Source organism: Phalangium opilio, unplaced genomic scaffold (assembly GCF_054372755.1).
Source record: "Phalangium opilio isolate 3A_F unplaced genomic scaffold, DU_Popi_V2 ptg000022l_1, whole genome shotgun sequence".
Lineage (NCBI taxonomy): Eukaryota > Metazoa > Arthropoda > Arachnida > Opiliones > Phalangiidae > Phalangium > Phalangium opilio.
The window spans coordinates 4,904,633-4,923,701 of NW_028324154.1; the positions used below are offsets into that span (position 1 = coordinate 4,904,633).

Here is a 19,069-nt window from a genome sequence, read left to right on the forward strand (position 1 = left end):
CATGTTTCAGTGCCATACATGGTCCGTTGGTCTAGAGGTATGATACTCGCTTAGGGTGCGAGTGGTCCCGGGTTCGAATCCCGGACGGACCCGAGTTTTTGCAGAAGTAATTTGGTGACTATTCAAATGCAACGAGTTAAATTGTAGGACTACAGGTTGAGCATGTTTCAGTGTCATACATGGTCCGTTGGTCTAGGGGTATGATACTCGCTTCGGGTGTGAGTGGTCCCGGGGTCAAATCCTGGACGGACCCGAGGTTTGCAGAAGTAATTTGGTGACTATTTAAATGCAACTATTTAAATTGTAGGACTACGAGTTGAGAATGTCTCGCTGTCATACATGATCCGTTGGTTTTGGGGTATGTTACTCGCTTCGGGTGAAAGTGGTCCCGGATTCAAATCCCGGACGGACCCGAGTTTTCCAGAAGTAATTTGGTGACTATTTAAATGTAACTAGTTAAATAGTAGGACTACGAGTTGAGCATGTTTCAGTGTCATATTTCGTCCGTTGGTTTAGGGGTATGATACTCGCTTCGGGTGTGAGTAGTCCCGGGTTCAAATCCCGGACGGACCCGAGTTTTGCAGAAGTAATTTGGTGACTACTTAAATGCAACTAATTAAATTGTAGGCCTACGAGTTGAGCATGTCTTGCTGTCATACATGATCCGTTGGTTTTGGGGTATGTTACTCGCTTCGGGTGTGAGTGGTCCCGGGTTCAAATCCCGCACGGACCCGAGTTTTGCAGAAATAATTTGGTGACTATTTAAATGCAACGAGTTAAATTGTAGGCCTACGAGTTGAGCATGTTTCAGTGTCATATTTCTTCCGTTGGTCTAGGGGTATGATACTCGCTTAGGGTGCGAGGGGTCCCGGGTTCAAATCCCAGACGGACACGAGTTTTTGCAGAAGTAATTTGGTGACTATTTAAATGCAACTAATTAAATTGTAGGCCTACGAGTGTAGCATGTTTCAGTGCCATACATGGTCCGTTGGTCTAGAGGTATGATACTCGCTTAGGGTGCGAGTGGTCCCGGGTTCAAATCCCGGACGGACCCGAGTTTTTGCAGAATTAATTTGGTGACTATTCAAATGCAACGAGTTAAATTGTAGGACTACAGGTTGAGCATGTTTCAGTGTCATACATGGTCCGTTGGTCTAGGGGTATGATACTCGCTTCGGGTGTGAGTGGTCCCGGGGTCAAATCCTGGACGGACCCGAGGTTTGCAGAAGTAATTTGGTGACTATTTAAATGCAACTATTTAAATTGTAGGACTACGAGTTGAGAATGTCTCGCTGTCATACATGATCCGTTGGTTTTGGGGTATGTTACTCGCTTCGGGTGAAAGTGGTCCCGGATTCAAATCCCGGACGGACCCGAGTTTTCCAGAAGTAATTTGGTGACTATTTAAATGTAACTAGTTAAATAGTAGGACTACGAGTTGAGCATGTTTCAGTGTCATATTTCGTCCGTTGGTTTAGGGGTATGATACTCGCTTCGGGTGTGAGTAGTCCCGGGTTCAAATCCCGGACGGACCCGAGTTTTGCAGAAGTAATTTGGTGACTACTTAAATGCAACTAATTAAATTGTAGGAATACGAGTTGAGCATGTCTTGCTGTCATACATGATCCGTTGGTTTTGGGGTATGTTACTCGCTTCGGGTGTGAGTGGTCCCGGGTTCAAATCCCGCACGGACCCGAGTTTTGCAGAAATAATTTGGTGACTATTTAAATGCAACGAGTTAAATTGTAGGCCTACGAGTTGAGCATGTTTCAGTGTCATATTTCTTCCGTTGGTCTAGGGGTATGATACTCGCTTAGGGTGCGAGGGGTCCCGGGTTCAAATCCCAGACGGACACGAGTTTTTGCAGAAGTAATTTGGTGACTATTTAAATGCAACTAATTAAATTGTAGGCCTACGAGTTGAGCATGTCTCGCTGTCATACATGATCCGTTAGTTTTGGGGTATGTTACTCGCTTCGGGTGTGAGTGGTCCCGGGTTCAAATCCCGGACGGACCCAAGTTTTGCAGAAGTAATTTGGTGACTATTTAAATGTAACTAGTTAAATAGTAGGACTACGAGTTGAGCATGTTTCAGTGTCATATTTCGTCCGTTGGTTTAGGGGTATGATACTCGCTTCGGGTGTGAGTAGTCCCGGGTTCAAATCCCGGACGGACCCGAGTTTTGCAGAAGTAATTTGGTGACTATTTAAATGCAACGAGTTAAATTGTAGGCCTACGAGTGTAGCATGTTTCAGTGTCATACATGGTCCGTTGGTCTAGGGGTATGATACTCGCTTCGGGTGTGAGTGGTCCCGGGTTCAAATCCAGGACGGACTTGAGTTTTGCAGAAGTAATTTGGTGACTATATAAATGTAACTAGTTAAATAGTAGGACTACGAGTTGAGCATGTTTCAGTGTCATATTTCGTCCGTTGGTCTAGGGGTATGATACTCGCTTAGGGTGCGAGGGGTCCCGGGTTCAAATCCCAGACGGACACGAGTTTTTGCAGAAGTAATTTGGTGACTATTTAAATGCAACTAGTTATATTGTAGGCCTACGAGTGTAGCATGTTTCAGTGTCATACATGGTCCGTTGGTCTAGGGGTATGATACTCGCTTTGGGTGTGAATGGTCCCGGGTTCAAATCCCGGACGGACCCGAGTTTTGCAGAAATAATTTGGTGACTATTTAAATGCAACGAGTTAAATTGTAAGCCTACCAGTGTAGAATGTTTCAGTGTCATACTTCGTCCGTTGGTCAAGAGGTATGATACTCGCTTAGGGTGCGAGGGGTCCCCGGTTAAAATCCCGGACGGACCCGAGTTTTGCAGAAGTAATTTGGTGACTATTTAAATGTAACTAGTTAAATAGTAGGACTACGAGTTGAGCATGTTTCAGTGTCATATTTCGTCCGTTGGTTTAGGGGTATGATACTCGCTTCGGGTGTGAGTAGTCCCGGGTTCAAATCCCGGACGGACCCGAGTTTTGCAGAAGTAATTTGGTGACTACTTAAATGCAACGAGTTATATTGTAGGCCTACGAGTGTAGCATGTTTCAGTGTCATACATGGTCCGTTGGTCTAGGGGTATGATACTCGCTTAGGGTGCGAGGGGTCCCGGGTTCAAATCCCAGACGGACACGAGTTTTTGCAGAAGTAATTTGGTGACTATTTAAATGCAACTATTTAAATTGTAGGCCTACGAGTTGAGCATGTCTCGCTGTCATACATGATCCGTTAGTTTTGGGGTATGTTACTCGCTTCGGGTGTGAGTGGTCCCGGGTTCAAATCCCGGACGGACCCAAGTTTTGCAGAAGTAATTTGGTGACTATTTAAATGTAACTAGTTAAATAGTAGGACTACGAGTTGAGCATGTTTCAGTGTCATATTTCGTCCGTTGGTTTAGGGGTATGATACTCGCTTCGGGTGTGAGTAGTCCCGGGTTCAAATCCCGGACGGACCCGAGTTTTGCAGAAGTAATTTGGTGACTATTTAAATGCAACGAGTTAAATTGTAGGCCTACGAGTGTAGCATGTTTCAGTGTCATACATGGTCCGTTGGTCTAGGGGTATGATACTCGCTTCGGGTGTGAGTGGTCCCGGGTTCAAATCCAGGACGGACTTGAGTTTTGCAGAAGTAATTTGGTGACTATTTAAATGCAACTAGTTATATTGTAGGCCTACGAGTGTAGCATGTTTCAGTGTCATACATGGTCCGTTGGTCTAGGGGTATGATACTCGCTTTGGGTGTGAATGGTCCCGGGTTCAAATCCCGGACGGACCCGAGTTTTGCAGAAGTAATTTGGTGACTATTTAAATGCAACTAGTTATATTGTAGGCCTACGAGTGTAGCATGTTTCAGTGTCATACATGGTCCGTTGGTCTAGGGGTATGATACTCGCTTCGGGTGTGAGTGGTCCCGGGTTCAAATCCAGGACGGACTTGAGTTTTGCAGAAGTAATTTGGTGACTATTTAAATGTAACTAGTTAAATAGTAGGACTACGAGTTGAGCATGTTTCAGTGTCATATTTCGTCCGTTGGTCTAGGGGTATGATACTCGCTTAGGGTGCGAGGGGTCCCGGGTTCAAATCCCAGACGGACACGAGTTTTTGCAGAAGTAATTTGGTGACTATTTAAATGCAACTAGTTATATTGTAGGCCTACGAGTGTAGCATGTTTCAGTGTCATACATGGTCCGTTGGTCTAGGGGTATGATACTCCCCTAGTAGCACTGCCGACGTAGGGCATACATGGTCGGCTTTGTGTGTTACCGACGAGTTGGTAAAAAGTCACTAATAAGTCGGGAGAGTAATAGTTTGAAAGTCGAAATGTCCGCCTGGAGGGACGACGGCCCGCCAGTTTTCCTACTGTTTTGAGGCTACTATAAAACGACTGTTGGTCGACTATATGTCGGCGTCATTATGCCTACCTAAAGCCACGCTCAATCCGACGATTTCGTGGCTTTTTAGTATAGGAACGGTAAATCGTCGGTAAAGGGCTGGCAGAGTAAGGGTTTGAGAGTCGAAATGTCCACCTGGAGGGACGACGGCCCGCCGGTTTTCCTACTGTTTTGAGGCTACTATAAAACGACTGTTGGCCGACTATATGTCGGCGTCATTATGCCTACCTAAAGTCGCGCTGAATGCGACGATTTCGCGGCTTTTTAGTATAGGAACGGTAAATCGTCGGTAAAGGGCAAGTAGAGTAAGGGTTTGATAGTCGAACTGTCCGCCCGGTGGGACGACGGCCCACTGGTTTACCGACTGATACGACACGAATGAAATACGACCCTCATCCAGCACGTTTGAGAGTCGACTTAACCGCCTGTCAGCAAGAGGTACGACGCTTTTGCCACGATCAAGCCTTAAATCGAGGCTTCATTCGCTTATAGTAAAGGATACTGATACCTAGTATTGAAATTTCTTTAATACATTTTCAACGAAAATCACTTTAGAATTTGTACTTTGAATATTTCAAGTAACATACAGGTTGAGCATCAATTATAACAATTTCAAATATTAAACAATGTATTCGATATTGCACGACTAGTCTAATGGAAATATTAGCTGCCTAGCTAATTGGTTTCAACAAAAAGTAAAATTTTTCAGGGCGAGTATAATATTTACATCAATTGAAGCATTTATTAATATTCATTGTTAATATCTTCGATGTGGCCAGTTACTATCTCTTAAATACAAAAATCTTAGTGAAAATATTATTATACGCTTCCAGATTTTTTTAAGGAAGAAGAAAAACATACATTTCTAAAGGGTATTATTTCACACATTTTTCCTTTAAAATGTTTGAAACCGCATAAAAATTCTGTAACTAAAACAAATGCAGATCTATTTTGGAATTCAGTATTATTTTCACCACCAAAAATCTCTAAAATACTTAATATAAAAGGTTTTTGAACTCCAAACACTTGCTTCTTTTATATTCAAACAAAGAAACTGAAGGTATACATAAACGTTTAAGTTTTGGTTCCCAGCAGATGAGAAGCTAGGTAAAAAGCAAAGGCTTATGCATAAAACTGGCTCTAAGAGGTAGATTAATTGATAATTCAATAACAAAATTCAAACCTTACGTGACAAACGAAGACGATTCTAGTTTATATAGTGTGACAAAGAACCTTAGCGATGAAATTGAAAGTTAGCAAGCCAAGAACTAATCATTTTCGACCACAAAAATCTCGTTTTAACATTCTAACGACTCAGCAGCGTCAGATATACTGGAAAGGCTGACTTGCTTAAGCTTTCGCACTAGCAGCGCCCTCTTCGATGATGACGTGCAGGCCGTTACCTTAGTTACGCCAATAGAACAGAGGCGTGTCACCTGGACCGAGAAATTACAGGAGGGAAAATTCAAACTAGAAAATCAGATGTGTTTTCTTGCTTTGCAGTTTTTTGTAAGGTTAAGTTTCTAGTGTTGCCAAAAATATAGTATTATCAACTTCTGATTGTGGGTCGAAATATAGTATAAGTTAAATATATAACAAAAATATTTTGGTGGCATATGCGGAATAGTAAAACTCCAAAAAAAAACCGTCCCACGGAAAAAGAAGGCCTACCAACAACTTCTTTTTTCATTTTACTCTTTTTAAACGTGACAATACCGACTAGCGGGAAAGAGTTGGTAATCAATTGGCAAAAATGGGTTACATGTTTAGGACGGTAGGCAAGCCTACTTCAAACCACCACAGTTCCAACTGTCTGATAAATGTCGGTTACTAAACGGCCTAAGAATAACTTTGCTTTTAATTTTACTCTTCTTAATCGTCACAATACCGACTAGCGCGAGGGAGTTGGTAATCAATTGGAAAAAAAATAAGTTGGAATTTACTAGACGGTGGGCAAGCCTACTTTAAACCATCTCAGTTCCAACTGTCGGATAAATGTCGGTTACTAAACGGCCTAAGCATAACTTTGCTTTTAATTTCACTCTTCTTAAACGTCACAATACCGACTAGCGTGAAAGAGTCGGTAATCAATTGGCAAAAAATAAGTTGGCATTTTCTAGACGGTAGGCAAGCCTACTTTAAACCATCTCAGTTCCAACTGTCAGATAGATGTCGGCATAGCCAACTAAAAGAAGTAGTCGGCTCCATGAGTCGGAAAAGTGTTGGAATAAGCACGGTACAGCCGACTGGACCGTAAACCGACTATTCGACCTTTAACCGACTATTATGCGGAAGGCTTGTGCTACTGGGGTGAACACCTAAGCAGTGAGATGTACGTCATCCTAGTGTTTATAGATCTGTCGAATGCCTTTTATACCGTTCAAATTGACACTCTTATTAAAGATCAAGAAAAGAGGAATTGTAGGAACCGAATTGGCCTGGTTCAAGTCTTATCTAACAAACAGACAACAAACACTATATATCAATGTGACTTGCTCAGCAACTCGTAATATTAAACACGGGGTGCCCCAGGGCAGTGTCCTGGGTCCATGGCTGTTCAATACGTATACAGCCAAAGTGCATAAATGTTTTAGGAGCTCCTAATCCTAAGCTAATAAATATGCGGACGACACAGCTCTTATTGTAATAAAGTAAAGAATTGAAGTAAGCCCTCTCAGACACCGAAAAAGATCTAACTTATAACAACACTCAGGGAGAGAGGTCTTATTCTAAAAGAGGGGAAGACAAACTACCTGACTTTGTCACCTAATCAAGAATTGAAAAATACGGCTCAAGAAATAAATACAATTTTTTCGGGTTCCATTAAGAGAGCGAAAGCATACAAATATCATGGATGGTGGATAGAAGGAACGCTAAATGAACAAAAAGACTAGGACAGATACCTCAGCAATTCGCGATGGCAACAGCTGCACAGGAGACGACTGGCTTAACACCAGCGTCTCTTATGTTTGGCCGAGAAATTAGAACGGCTACAAGTTTGATTGACGAGAAAGACCCAGATCAATTGTTAGATACAGAAGTAGAGAAAATCTATGGGGTGAAGGTAGTTAAACAGGTAATCAAAGCCCTGGCACAAAACCGACTAAAAGACTATTATGACCAGCATCGTAGAAAATTCGAATTTAATTATGGTGATATCTTTTTACTGAAAACTTATTACCAATCTAGTGCTGGCAATAATTATTCCGCAAAGTTTGATTAAAGATACGACGGTCCATACCGAATTGCGGAAAAGCTTCCGCCACACACGTATAGGTTAGAAACAATGGGTACGTTCAGTAACGAAACTCCCAACAGGGCTCCCACCAAAATCTTAAAAAAAGTAGGGAAATAGGAGATTTTGTAGGCTAGAAATAGGGTGAAATAGGCACCGAATTTTTTAAACTAGGGACCAAATAAAAACCAAAATGGGACCTTTATTTGAACTTATATTTTCACTCTTATATTATATTACTCTTTCAATTATGGAATTATGAAAAACCATTATTTTAGGTTAAATACATCTGTTTTTTTCAGATTTTAAGTCAGTTTTGGCAATAGGCCATTGACAGAAAAATCAATGGTTACAATATCAACTAAAAAGAGGGTTATGTTATCATTCTTGATTTTAGTGACTCCTGAATCAATAGTGATCGCTTTGACTTATCAAAAGGAAACGCTTACTACGTTTTCCTTGAGTTTGTTCGATTGATAGCCAAACAGAGGGGAGGGTGGCCTACACATCGGGCAATGACAGAAACTATGCACGTCTGTGAAAAGACAAATGGATTTCAAAATGTAATAGGGGTAGTAGATGGTTGAAACCTCGATATTACAGATCCAGTCGAAAACAAGCCTTCCTATTACAACCATAAGAAAAGGACATCCAATTTGTTACAAGGTAAGACATAATTTCGTATAGTATATAATACAGCCACAATAAATATATAAACCACATCTACAGGAACCCCTGTAACAAAATAGGCGTTGGCCCGACTGCGTCCGGGCGACGCAGCCCCGGCAAACGCAAAAGGGTCGGTGAACATGCAGTTTGACCGTCGAAATGTCCTAGCCATGAAACGGTTGGCCAGAATCTTGCCCGACAGTAATTTGCCAACTCCGAAACCGTAACATTACCGCCCAAAAAACATAGTTTTCCGACTGTATTCTGTACCACTTGCCAACAGATTAGAATTTTAATGGACGTCTAAACCGACGATTAATGGTGTTCCTATCCGACAGCTAACGGTCGTCCGCCCGACTGTTAATGATCGTCTTGCCTGACTGTTAATGATCGTCTTGCCCGACTGTTAATGATCGTCTTGCTCGACTGTTAAGTGTAATCTCGCCCGAATGTTAATGGTCGTATCGTCGGTCTTATCGGTTGACTCGCCCGACGTTTAAAGGTCTTCTCGCCCGACTCTGACTATTCTTTTTGCCATACTGTAAATATCCTCTTTGCCCGCCTGAAAATGGTCCTCTTATCCTACTGAAAACTATTGCCTTACCTGTCTCGTTATCATCCTGCGGGCAGCGAAGTTGGTTTTTCCTTAGGTCCCAAAAATTGTGAATTTTACACATATATAGATTTCAAGATCATTAAAATATTTTTATTCCAAGGTCACTTTAGCATTTCACATATTGTCATATCACATCTTTTAACATTAAGGTATCACTAAATGACCGTTTTTTGATCATGTGGGAAAAAAATTGGAGGAAAATGAATTTTATGCAAATGCAATATTTTGTTAGGACCAATGAATTAGAATACTAAATTTCATGTAAAATATAGTTTAGGAACATTAATTACATGAAATGCAGATAGTTTTGAGGAGCAACAATGACTTAAATATTTTGTTTGGACAAAACTTGTTTTACTATTTAAACATTTAAGTTTGAAAACACTTCAACTTATAGTTAAGGGATGACGAAAACACTTTCATATTATACAGCTCAAAAGCCTTAAAAGGAGAGTGAATTCTGACAAAAAGTGATATATGACAGAGTTCATGTTCCAAAATACGCCTAATTCTCAAAAACAGATATTTGACTAATGAATCCAGTTTATTTATATATATATAAAGGAATTTATAAAAACCACTTTTTGCCACAATAGTCTATAATCCCTTAAGATACTTGAAAAAATTGTATTAAAAATACTCGTCTGAAATGATAAAGTGAAGTCTCTATATACTTAATCAGTTATAGAATCTTCACTGTCGAAACGCCTGCTTTCATCATTGGACGTTTGGCACGTTTCATAGTTCAAACCCGCATCTATGTTCCCTTTATCATCAGGGTTTTCTTCTTCATTACTGTTTTCGTCGTCATCAATTCGTTCATCTGCGTCAACACTATCACCAACTTGGGAAATTATCTTTTTTTCTTTCTTTCTTCGATCCAGCCGACCCCCATCGCGGTCAGACTTTATGTTTAAGCCATTTTTTAATGACACATTCAACATCATATTCCGTAGATCTTCTTAACTTGGGGTTTGCCATTACTGCAGCTACAAGTATATAAATTATCTATCTCTCTGGATAAAAACAGGAATGTGATAAATACATTCCAACAATAAATAATTAATTTAAACTAAACTTACCGAAACCTTTCCGTTAATTTTATATTGTGTTTCAAAGTTTCAAAAGTTGACTTAAAAAGTCAAATTTTAAAAGTTTGAAAAACTATATAAAATTAACGGACAGATTTTGGAAAGTTTTGTTATTGATTTTGATGTTATTTTAACAATCTTAATAGATTTAAAAATGGTTCTGATGTTATTTCTTTCTCCCTTTATGATGAATAGTTGTTGAAGATTTATGCACTGAACTAGCACTTAAAAATAATACTAACCATTGATTAAATCTCTTAAAATTAATTTTGAATAGCCAATATTTCCATTGGATCCCATGCAGTTCATTTTCAAAACTAAACCATGTTTGAACGTTTTCGCCAAGGCCCTCCTTATAATATCATCCGGATACTTTCCACCCCAAGTTCTCATCAAGGCAATCTTCCAATAATCAATTTTACTTATTTCATGTCACAACCGTTTTTGAGTATTTATTGGGAAAGGACACACTTACGGCTTTATCTCTTTCTTCTTCACTTTGAAGAAGTTCTTCAATTTGTTCTAGCACTTGTATATCTGGAATTGGCAACTTTAAACGATTTTATGTAGTCGATGACGTTGTATTTAATCCAAAATTTTCCGAAAGAGCCTTTGACATTTCAGCAAACTTGGAATTTAAGTCGATAAGCATAAGAACTACAGTTTTTTGAAATTTTTCTGTAATCCAAAATTTTTAATAAACCAAAAAAAATATTTATAAAATCAATGAAGTAAAAAGTGTTCTCATTTTTACCTTGAGTCATTAAATTTCCAGTTAAACTAGAAGCTGTGTCGTCAATATTCATGGTACTGTGATAAAGAAATTGGAATAGACGGTTGTAACTTGGCATTTTGTGAGTTATATTGCTTAAATTTTACTCATACTTCATTTGAGTGGATGTACTTTCTGGGTTACTAGTCGATCCACTAAAACTATATTTTTGGATTGATTCGCTATCTAAACCTCGAGTTGATCCGCCTGATGCACCTTTACTAGTTGAACCGCTAGGTAATCCTTTATAAGTTTTTCTGCCGTTACAGATGATAGGCTTTCACATTTGCGAGACGATCCATTTAGACTTTCGCGAGATGAACCGATATTATCTTTGCGAGTTGATTCGGTTATATCTTTGCGAGTTGATTCGGTTATATCTTTGCGAGTTGATTCGGTTATATCTTTGCGAGTTGATTCGGTTATATCTTTGCGAGTTGATTCGGTTATATCTTTGCGAGTTGATTCGGTTATATGTTTGCGAGTTGATTCGGTTATATCTTTGCGAGTTGATTCGGTTATATCTTTGCGAGTTCACCCGGTTATATTTTTGCGCATTGATCCGGTTATATTTTTGCGAGTTGATCCGGTTATATTTTTGCGAGTTGATCCGGTTATATTTTTGCGAGTTGATCCGGTTATATCTTTGCGAGTTGATCCGGTTATATCTTTGCGAGTTAATCCGGTTATATCTTTGCGAGTTGATCCGGGAGGGTATTGGAATTGTCTAAACAAGATGAGCAAGCTGATATGTCTTACTCCACATCTGTGACATTTTTCACGTTTTTGGGGGTCAATGTTTGGGGGCCCTTACCTCCGAAACTAAGCGTTGTAGTCCCCATGTTCTTTGACACTTTTCACTCAGTTTAACCCAAAGAACACACCCTTTTATTTATGACATGCTTATCTGAAACACCCTGTATATACAGACTAAAATCCATATATCTGTGTTTTTTATAATAGATCAGTATAAAGAAAATATTCAAAAAGTCCAAATGATCTTGCCAATGTTCGATGCGATTAGTGTATTGTACCAATGAATGTAGCGTGTAAATGATTTTAAATTTTAATCATAAGATATCAACAAAAAAAACGAGAACCTATTCTTAAAGATCTCTGTTACGATCTTTAGGTAGGGCTCGTCGATAATGATCAATTAACCATTAAGTCTGCAATTCTTTGTGGATAATCCCAAACATTTATTAACTTTAATCTTGTTTTTTTCGTTTAATTTCTATCACCAATTACAAGTCTTTACGAATAATTAGATGACTCAAATACGTTGATGAATAAGCAACCCATTATTCCACAGACCGCGCGCGGGTTAACTAGGTCATTATCAGTTTTCATGATTTCTTGTTTATTATTCAGAAGAGTACGTCATCTTGCAATAATGATTATTGCAACGCAAGAATGAAATAATATTTTTGGAGACTATTGGAATTCAAGAAAGAATTGGCAGTATTTTGTTCTTCGCTTTGAAAATTTTATTCAAACTTTAATATTATATTTGTGCAATGATTAAATTTTAACATGTTTTGGATTACTTTATATATGTATCCTGATCTCTCCACCAACGTTTAAGACACATCATTGCGGAAATTGTTTCAGCTTCTAGGCTTCCTCTCTTTGGTGTAATTAAATCTGTCCCTGCAGAAACTATTCTTTATGCAGGGATGGAAGTCGTCGGTGTTGCATTTTAATCTCAAGCCATTTTAATACAGACGGATAATTTAATTTATTTGCCTGCAAATGAATTGAGACTAATATATCACAATTTTATTTATATTAGGACACCCGCAAATTAGAGACCCATAGTTGCTAAACCTGTTTTCCATTACGAAGCCACAGACACGGCTAGCTTCATTCAAACAGCTTTGAATTCTGACCTTGCACCATTGTAGAATATCTGTTTTGGGTGGCAGTAGATCCACTTTAAAATATAGAATAAGCTCCGTGCCACGAGCCAATCTAACTGGTAGTTTAGGATAGAATGCGTTAGCTTCCTTATTATTATGAGAAGCAAGTGAAACAACAATTTGACTGCTTTCGTAAAATATATTGAATACGTTTACAATCATAGATTGGATGGATTTGCCCATGGTTTTACTGTAGTTCTTTAGAACGAAATCCACTTTCAACGTTGGGTCCAAGGCTGAGCACAAATTAAAAATAAATAATTGGCTGATCACCAACTACTCAAAGCTGAGGCATTGTATGTGAGCCTGATTTAAGCTGATTATTAATACCATTGTTTCTTTAAAGATGTGGTTCAAGTAGATGGGTCCCCCTAACAATTGTAATTGAAACCTATTAATATAGAATTTTGATAAACATCATTATATGGCTATCACTAAAGTGTTCTTACTAATTGCTATCCAAAATGACTCGATATTCGAAACCAGGGTTAAATTTTAGGATGGGCCGCGGTAGGGCACGTTTTTGGACGAACCCACCTTATTTTCGATGCCTGTGCTAAGTCTAAACGCAAGATCTCTAACTAACAAAAATATGCGTCAAGATGACGCATACTCTGCTTCATAGTAGAAATAAAATTTTAAATGTTTCTACTTCGAAGCAAACGACGCATCATTTTGACCAATTTTGTTCAGTTAAAATCGTGTTATAAGCCTTGGCATACTCATCGGGAACAAGGTTTGATTGGTATTATAATCTTGTCCAAAAAAGAAAAAGAAAAATTTTGTACTTTTTATTTAAGAAATAGAATAAAAAAGGGAAGAGACTTTGCCACTGAGCTTTTTAAAAATAAGCGCAAGTGCGACTAAAAAATTAGTCATTTTACACAAAGCCTTCTTCATCACGCGATTTTTAAACTTTTCACGCTAATTTAAAACCATTCAATATAATACTGACACAATGCAACCGAAAATAAAAGAATTTGCGACTAAAAATATAACATTGTAAACATACTGTGGTTGTGGAAGTGGCGTTGTATGTCATCTTCTAAGTTTTGCAACTTTAGTCTTGTTTCATTGGTTATGTAGTTACGAAACTGTGGAGTAAGTATAATTCCACTTTTTCCTTGCTTTAAGAGGCCTTATTCAAGGTTTTTTACATCTTCGTAATTGATTTTACAACCACCAAGTGTTATCTGAAATATTTATGGTCCTTATTTCATAATAGTCTAATAGTTCTAAGCACTTTCAAAAGCGAATATTTTAATTTAGTATAGCAAGAAATAAATAAATATTCTACAACTTCCTAATCGTCAAAATTAACTCGAAATCGCTATGGTATAAAACTTTTATGACACCAATTTCAGGAGGTCATTAAATTTAACCCATATTACTAAATTTTCATTTTCAACGTTTAAAAGTAAATATATTCTAGATTTAATTGTTGCATCTGATTGCACGGCTTTGTGGAATGATAATATTTGTTTTCTATATTAAATATTAAAACTTGATATGATTAAAATGAAAAAAAATACTTGTTTGCAATTGTTGTTTCATATATTCTACCAAAGAGTACAGTATTTCTAGATCTCCAACAAAAGAATACGCAAAAAAGTCAGTTTCTAGGCCTAGTAAGATAGTAAAACAATATCTTGTAAATTGTATGATTTAACACCTGCGCTTGGGGGCTTCTAATATCTGGGATTTGATCACCTGCCGTTGGTGGTTTCTAAAATCTGGGATTTTATTCCTGCCGTTGGTGCCTTCTAATATCATGGAGCTGCTATTATCTGGGATTTGAAACGTGCCGTTGGGGGCTGCAAATATCTGGGGTATGAAACCTGTCGTTGATGGCTTCTAATATCTGGGATTTCATCACCTGCCGTTGGTGGCTTCTAATATCTGGGATTTCATCACCTGCGGTTGGTGGCTTCTAATATATCTGGGATTTGAAACCTGCCGTTGGGGCTGATAGTATCTGGGATTTGAAACCTGCCGTTGGGGCCTTTTTACATCTGGGATTTGATCACATGCGGTTGGTGGCTTCTAAAATCTGGGATTTGATCACCTGCGGTTGGTGGCTTCTAATATCTGGGATTTGATTCCTGCCGTTGGGGGCTTTTAAAATCTGGGATTTGAACACCTGCGCTTGGGAGCTTCTAATATCTGGGACAGAGTCCTGCACGGGCCGGGCTCAAGCCCGGTCCGGCCCGAGGTCCGGCCCGATCGGGTCGGTCCGAGCCGGGCTTTCCACTTTTGAAAATTGTATCGGGCCGGGCCGGGTCGGGCTTTTAAAATTTTGGAAATTAACGGGCCGGGCCGGGTCGGGCTTTTGTTGATTATCATTTAATCCTAAGTTCAAATGAAAGATACTTTAAATGAGTATAAACTTCTAAGGACAAATGTAACGAACAATTATCAAAAGAAATGAAAAATACACGACGCTAAAACAAATATGAATTCATATCATTGATTTTATGTATAAAAAATATAAAAATTACAACTGAACTACGTGTAACGGACCGGGCGGGGCCGGGCCTTTTCAATTCATGCAACGTGTCGGGCCGGACCGGGCTTGGTTAATGCACGTAACGGGCCGGGCCGGACCGGGCCGAAAAACCAACTATGTACTCGGACTCGGGCCGGGTTTCGGGCTTATTCAAAATGCTAAAACCGGGCCGGGCTTGGGTCGGGCCTGAAAAACTCGGCCCGTGCAGGTCTCTGATCTGGGATTTGATACCTGCCGTTGCGAGCTTCTAAAATCTGGGATTTGATCACCTGCCGTTGGTGGCTACTAATATCTGGGATTTCATTCCTGCCGTTGGTGCCTTCTAATATCAGGGATTTGATAACCTGACGTTGGTGGCTACTAATATCTGGGATTTGATCATCTGCCATTGGTGGCTACTAATATCTGGGATTTGATCACCTGCAGTTGGTGGCTTCTAATATCTGGGATTTGATCACCTGCAGTTGGTGGCTTTTAATATCTGGGATTTGATCTCCTGCCGTTGGTTGCTTCTAATATCTGGGATTTCATCACCTGCCGTTGGTGGCTTCTAATATCTGGGATTTCATCACCTGCCGTTGGTGGCTTCTAATATCTGGGATTTGATCACCTGCAGTTGGTGGCTTCTAATATCTGGGATTTGATCACCTGCGGTTGGTGGCTTCTAATATCTGGGATTTCATTACCTGCGGTTGGTGGCTTCTAATATATCTGGGATTTGAAACCTGCCGTTGGGGGCTGTGAATATCTGGGATTTGAAACCTGCCGTTGGGGGCTGTGAGTATCTGGGATTTGAAACCTGCCGTTGGGGGCTGTGAATATCTGGGATTTGAAACGAGCAAAATTTTCTTCCAATGAGGGGTTTCGCCAAATTGTAAAGAGCCGTTTGTCGTGGATTGTTTAGGAGAAACGAATAAAAAATTTAAGGGACATATGGTATTAGCGACAAGACCTTGAAAGCGCCACCGATATCGCCCAAAAGTAGGAAATGATACTATAATAGAATGAAATATATGTCACTAACAATATAACTTTATTAAGATTGAGATTCCAAAATACTGAACCTGATTGGCAAGGCGTAATGAAGAATCTTCAAGCTATTGCCTGGGAAAAAATTTAATGATTGAGAGAATAAAACATCTCTGGGAGAATTCGGTAAGTTTGTATTATGAGAGTTTTTTGCAGAAAAATTCCCTAGATTCCGCTAGTAGAACAAACTTTCCCTGCATTTTACCTGCGTTGGTTAGCTGCTAAACTAATACTGTTTTGCTGTTCAAAGTTCCTTATTTGTGATTTATTCAATTATTAAACATTATGACTTCACAATTGCACATTCAGAAGGTTTCCGTTCGGCCTTCCAAAGAAGACAAAGAAAATGAGTTGGATGAAAAAAAGTGGAGCGTCTGAAAAATCGGGGGAAAGGTGGTTACGCTACGAGAAGTATTGAGAAAGGTATTTTTTAAATATAGTACACTAAAGCTGCGTGATTAATTACAAATTTAAAAAAGAGTATTAATACTCGTTGATTCTTTGATAATTACTAACAATTTTCTTAAAACTCCGAATAACCCTACTAACACTACTAACTAATTTTGGGAATTATAAAGAATTGCTTTTGGTTTCATTTCCTTTCTAACTGAAATTGAGTAAAAATATTATGGAGCAAAATTATTTCGAAGCTAATATTTATTTTAAAAGTTGCGGGTGCTTACAACAAAATCATTATTAAGTTAAAAAAGTCTAATTTTTCTCTCGATCAAATTAATAACAAATTAGCCTAACTAAATTTTAGTGCAGATTCGAACTCACCATCTTTTCTCGGCAGTCTAACGCGTCATCTACTACGCCACTGGATCTCTGATTTTTAAAATCGTATTAGTTTCACTATGGTCCTTTTTCTACTTAACATTGTTTTGTACCAAATGACAGGCTTCGCGTAAGCCAAAAAGCTAAATACTTGTAACATTAAAAAAATAATTTGCACCGTAAAGTTTTTGCGCCGTAATTTTCGTCTCCAAATAAAAAAGTGACCTGCTAGCTGAAGTTTTTCTGAAATATGTCCGTAATGTCTTGCTTGAATAACCTTACAAAGATAAACTTGTACTCCTGGCAATATTCTACAGGGCCGGTAGGCCCTTGTAGATATGACATGACACCCTTCCGTAATGTTAAAGAAAAAGTCACACCTTTTAGGGTTAGCGTCCCATAGAAAAAGCATTAAAAATTTTCAGTTTTTAAGGCAATTGTGGCAGGCCATACGGAAAAACTATAGCGAAGTTAGTTTTCGGAATACTTCTAAATTAACAAGCATTTATTAAATGGGAAACTTACGTGTTTCGATTTTTAATTAATGAATTCTAATTTTTGTAATTTAACTAATTAAGATAGTACGTCAAAAAATTACTTTTGGGCCAGAAGTCAGCCTAACCTTATAGCGCGCTTAAACCATGCTTAAACCTAATGCTTCATTTTGTTCTCGTTGACAACTAGAAGGGCCTAGGTTTGTGGGTGCTAACAAGTTACGTTGACAAATTGCAAATGTTGGCTTTCTTGCTGATTTTTACTAATTTCTTAGCAGTAGACGCTAACAAATTACTTTGGTATTTCATCCGAGCTTGAGCACCTTTATATGTATTTTCTAATTAACTGTAGCACCCTTAATAAGAAATACGTCGTTATCAGGTCGAATTTTCGTCCAGAAAAGTAATTCAGGTAAATAATTACAGTTAATAGAGGTTTTTATATCATTTAAAGTAAGCTTTTCGACGTTGTTTTACGGCCAAGGCTTAAGTTGTATAGACTAATGGCACCCCAAGTTATTTCCCCATGGAGCTTAATACAGTCGAAGGCAGAGGGCTGCCATTACCCTATTTTAGTTACTCTATGTAATTATAGTCTCATATAGTGTCTTTCCTCTTTCTTTGAAGATTATTAAAAAGGCTGATTTCCGGCTCTCATTTGTTTTGGAATCCTGTATACGTATAGTCTGCTCAATTTTATGCTAGAAACATAGCCTAAGCTGCCTAACCGGGTTTACCCTAGGTTGTTTATTATGCTGTATTTACCGTGTGCGCTTCCAATTTGATGTAAAAAATGGCATACCTATTCAAATTATTAACGTGTTGAAGTAAAGATAGTTCTTTTCACCCTGTGAAACTTTCGAGAACTTCAAAATACTACTGGAAAGGTGACAAAATGTGTGTTTACCCTGCGGCAGTAAAAGAGTGGTGTTTGCTACTTTGCGTTAGCGCAGTTGGTTCAACATTCCCATATGAGGTTAACATAAATATAAGTAACAGTGGTGTTAGTTTGTAACCGATTCACTTAACAGGGTCGTTATGTAATTTAATTAGTCAAATAATTGGTAATATCCTATTGGATAGAATCCCGTTGGATCGAATTCAAATTTCTAAAATTGTAGCCAAATTTAAAACAATTTATAGCCCGAAGAGCGATTTTCTACTGAATGGGAATATTTAAATGGAAGAGCTTTCGACTGAATGGGATGGGTTTACACATATAAAATCAGAGCGTTTTCCTTGAGTTGCCGGGCTCCAGTAGCGCAATGTATGAAGTGATTTGGATGATCGAAGAAGTTAAGCAGCATCGAGCGCCGTCAGTACTTGGGAGGGAGATCTCTTAATGGTAAGGTTAGATTACGTTAGGTATGGTTAGGTTAGGGTTAGACAATTTCCAGAAAGGGAAGTTATTTTCTGAAATTTATTGAAGAATGTTATTGGTGAACACATATTATTTGCTGCAGTATCAAGAAGTTTAATAAGAAAATCAATTTTATTTTTAGGTTAGGTTAGGTTAGGTTTGGTCAGGTTAGGTTAGGTTAGGTTAGTTTAGGTTAGGTTAGTTTAG

At 38.6% G+C, this 19,069-nt stretch overlaps 1 long non-coding RNA gene and 2 other non-coding genes across 3 annotated transcripts; 2 read left to right on the top strand and 1 right to left on the bottom strand.

The window, feature by feature from the left end:
* The first annotated feature begins 20 nt into the window (after positions 1-20).
* TRNAP-AGG (transfer RNA proline (anticodon AGG)) lies at positions 21-92 on the top strand. The gene has a single exon. It is a non-coding gene; the product is annotated as a tRNA-Pro (tRNA).
* An 890-nt stretch (positions 93-982) lies between these two features.
* On the top strand, positions 983-1,054 carry TRNAP-AGG (transfer RNA proline (anticodon AGG)). The gene has a single exon. It is a non-coding gene; the product is annotated as a tRNA-Pro (tRNA).
* An 8,032-nt stretch (positions 1,055-9,086) lies between these two features.
* Positions 9,087-10,385, bottom strand: LOC149696124 (uncharacterized). Its single transcript, XR_016382504.1, has 2 exons — positions 10,248-10,385; positions 9,087-9,903 (listed from the first exon to the last, which is right to left on the bottom strand). It is a non-coding gene; the product is annotated as an uncharacterized LOC149696124 (long non-coding RNA).
* Positions 10,386-19,069: the final 8,684 nt, after the last annotated feature.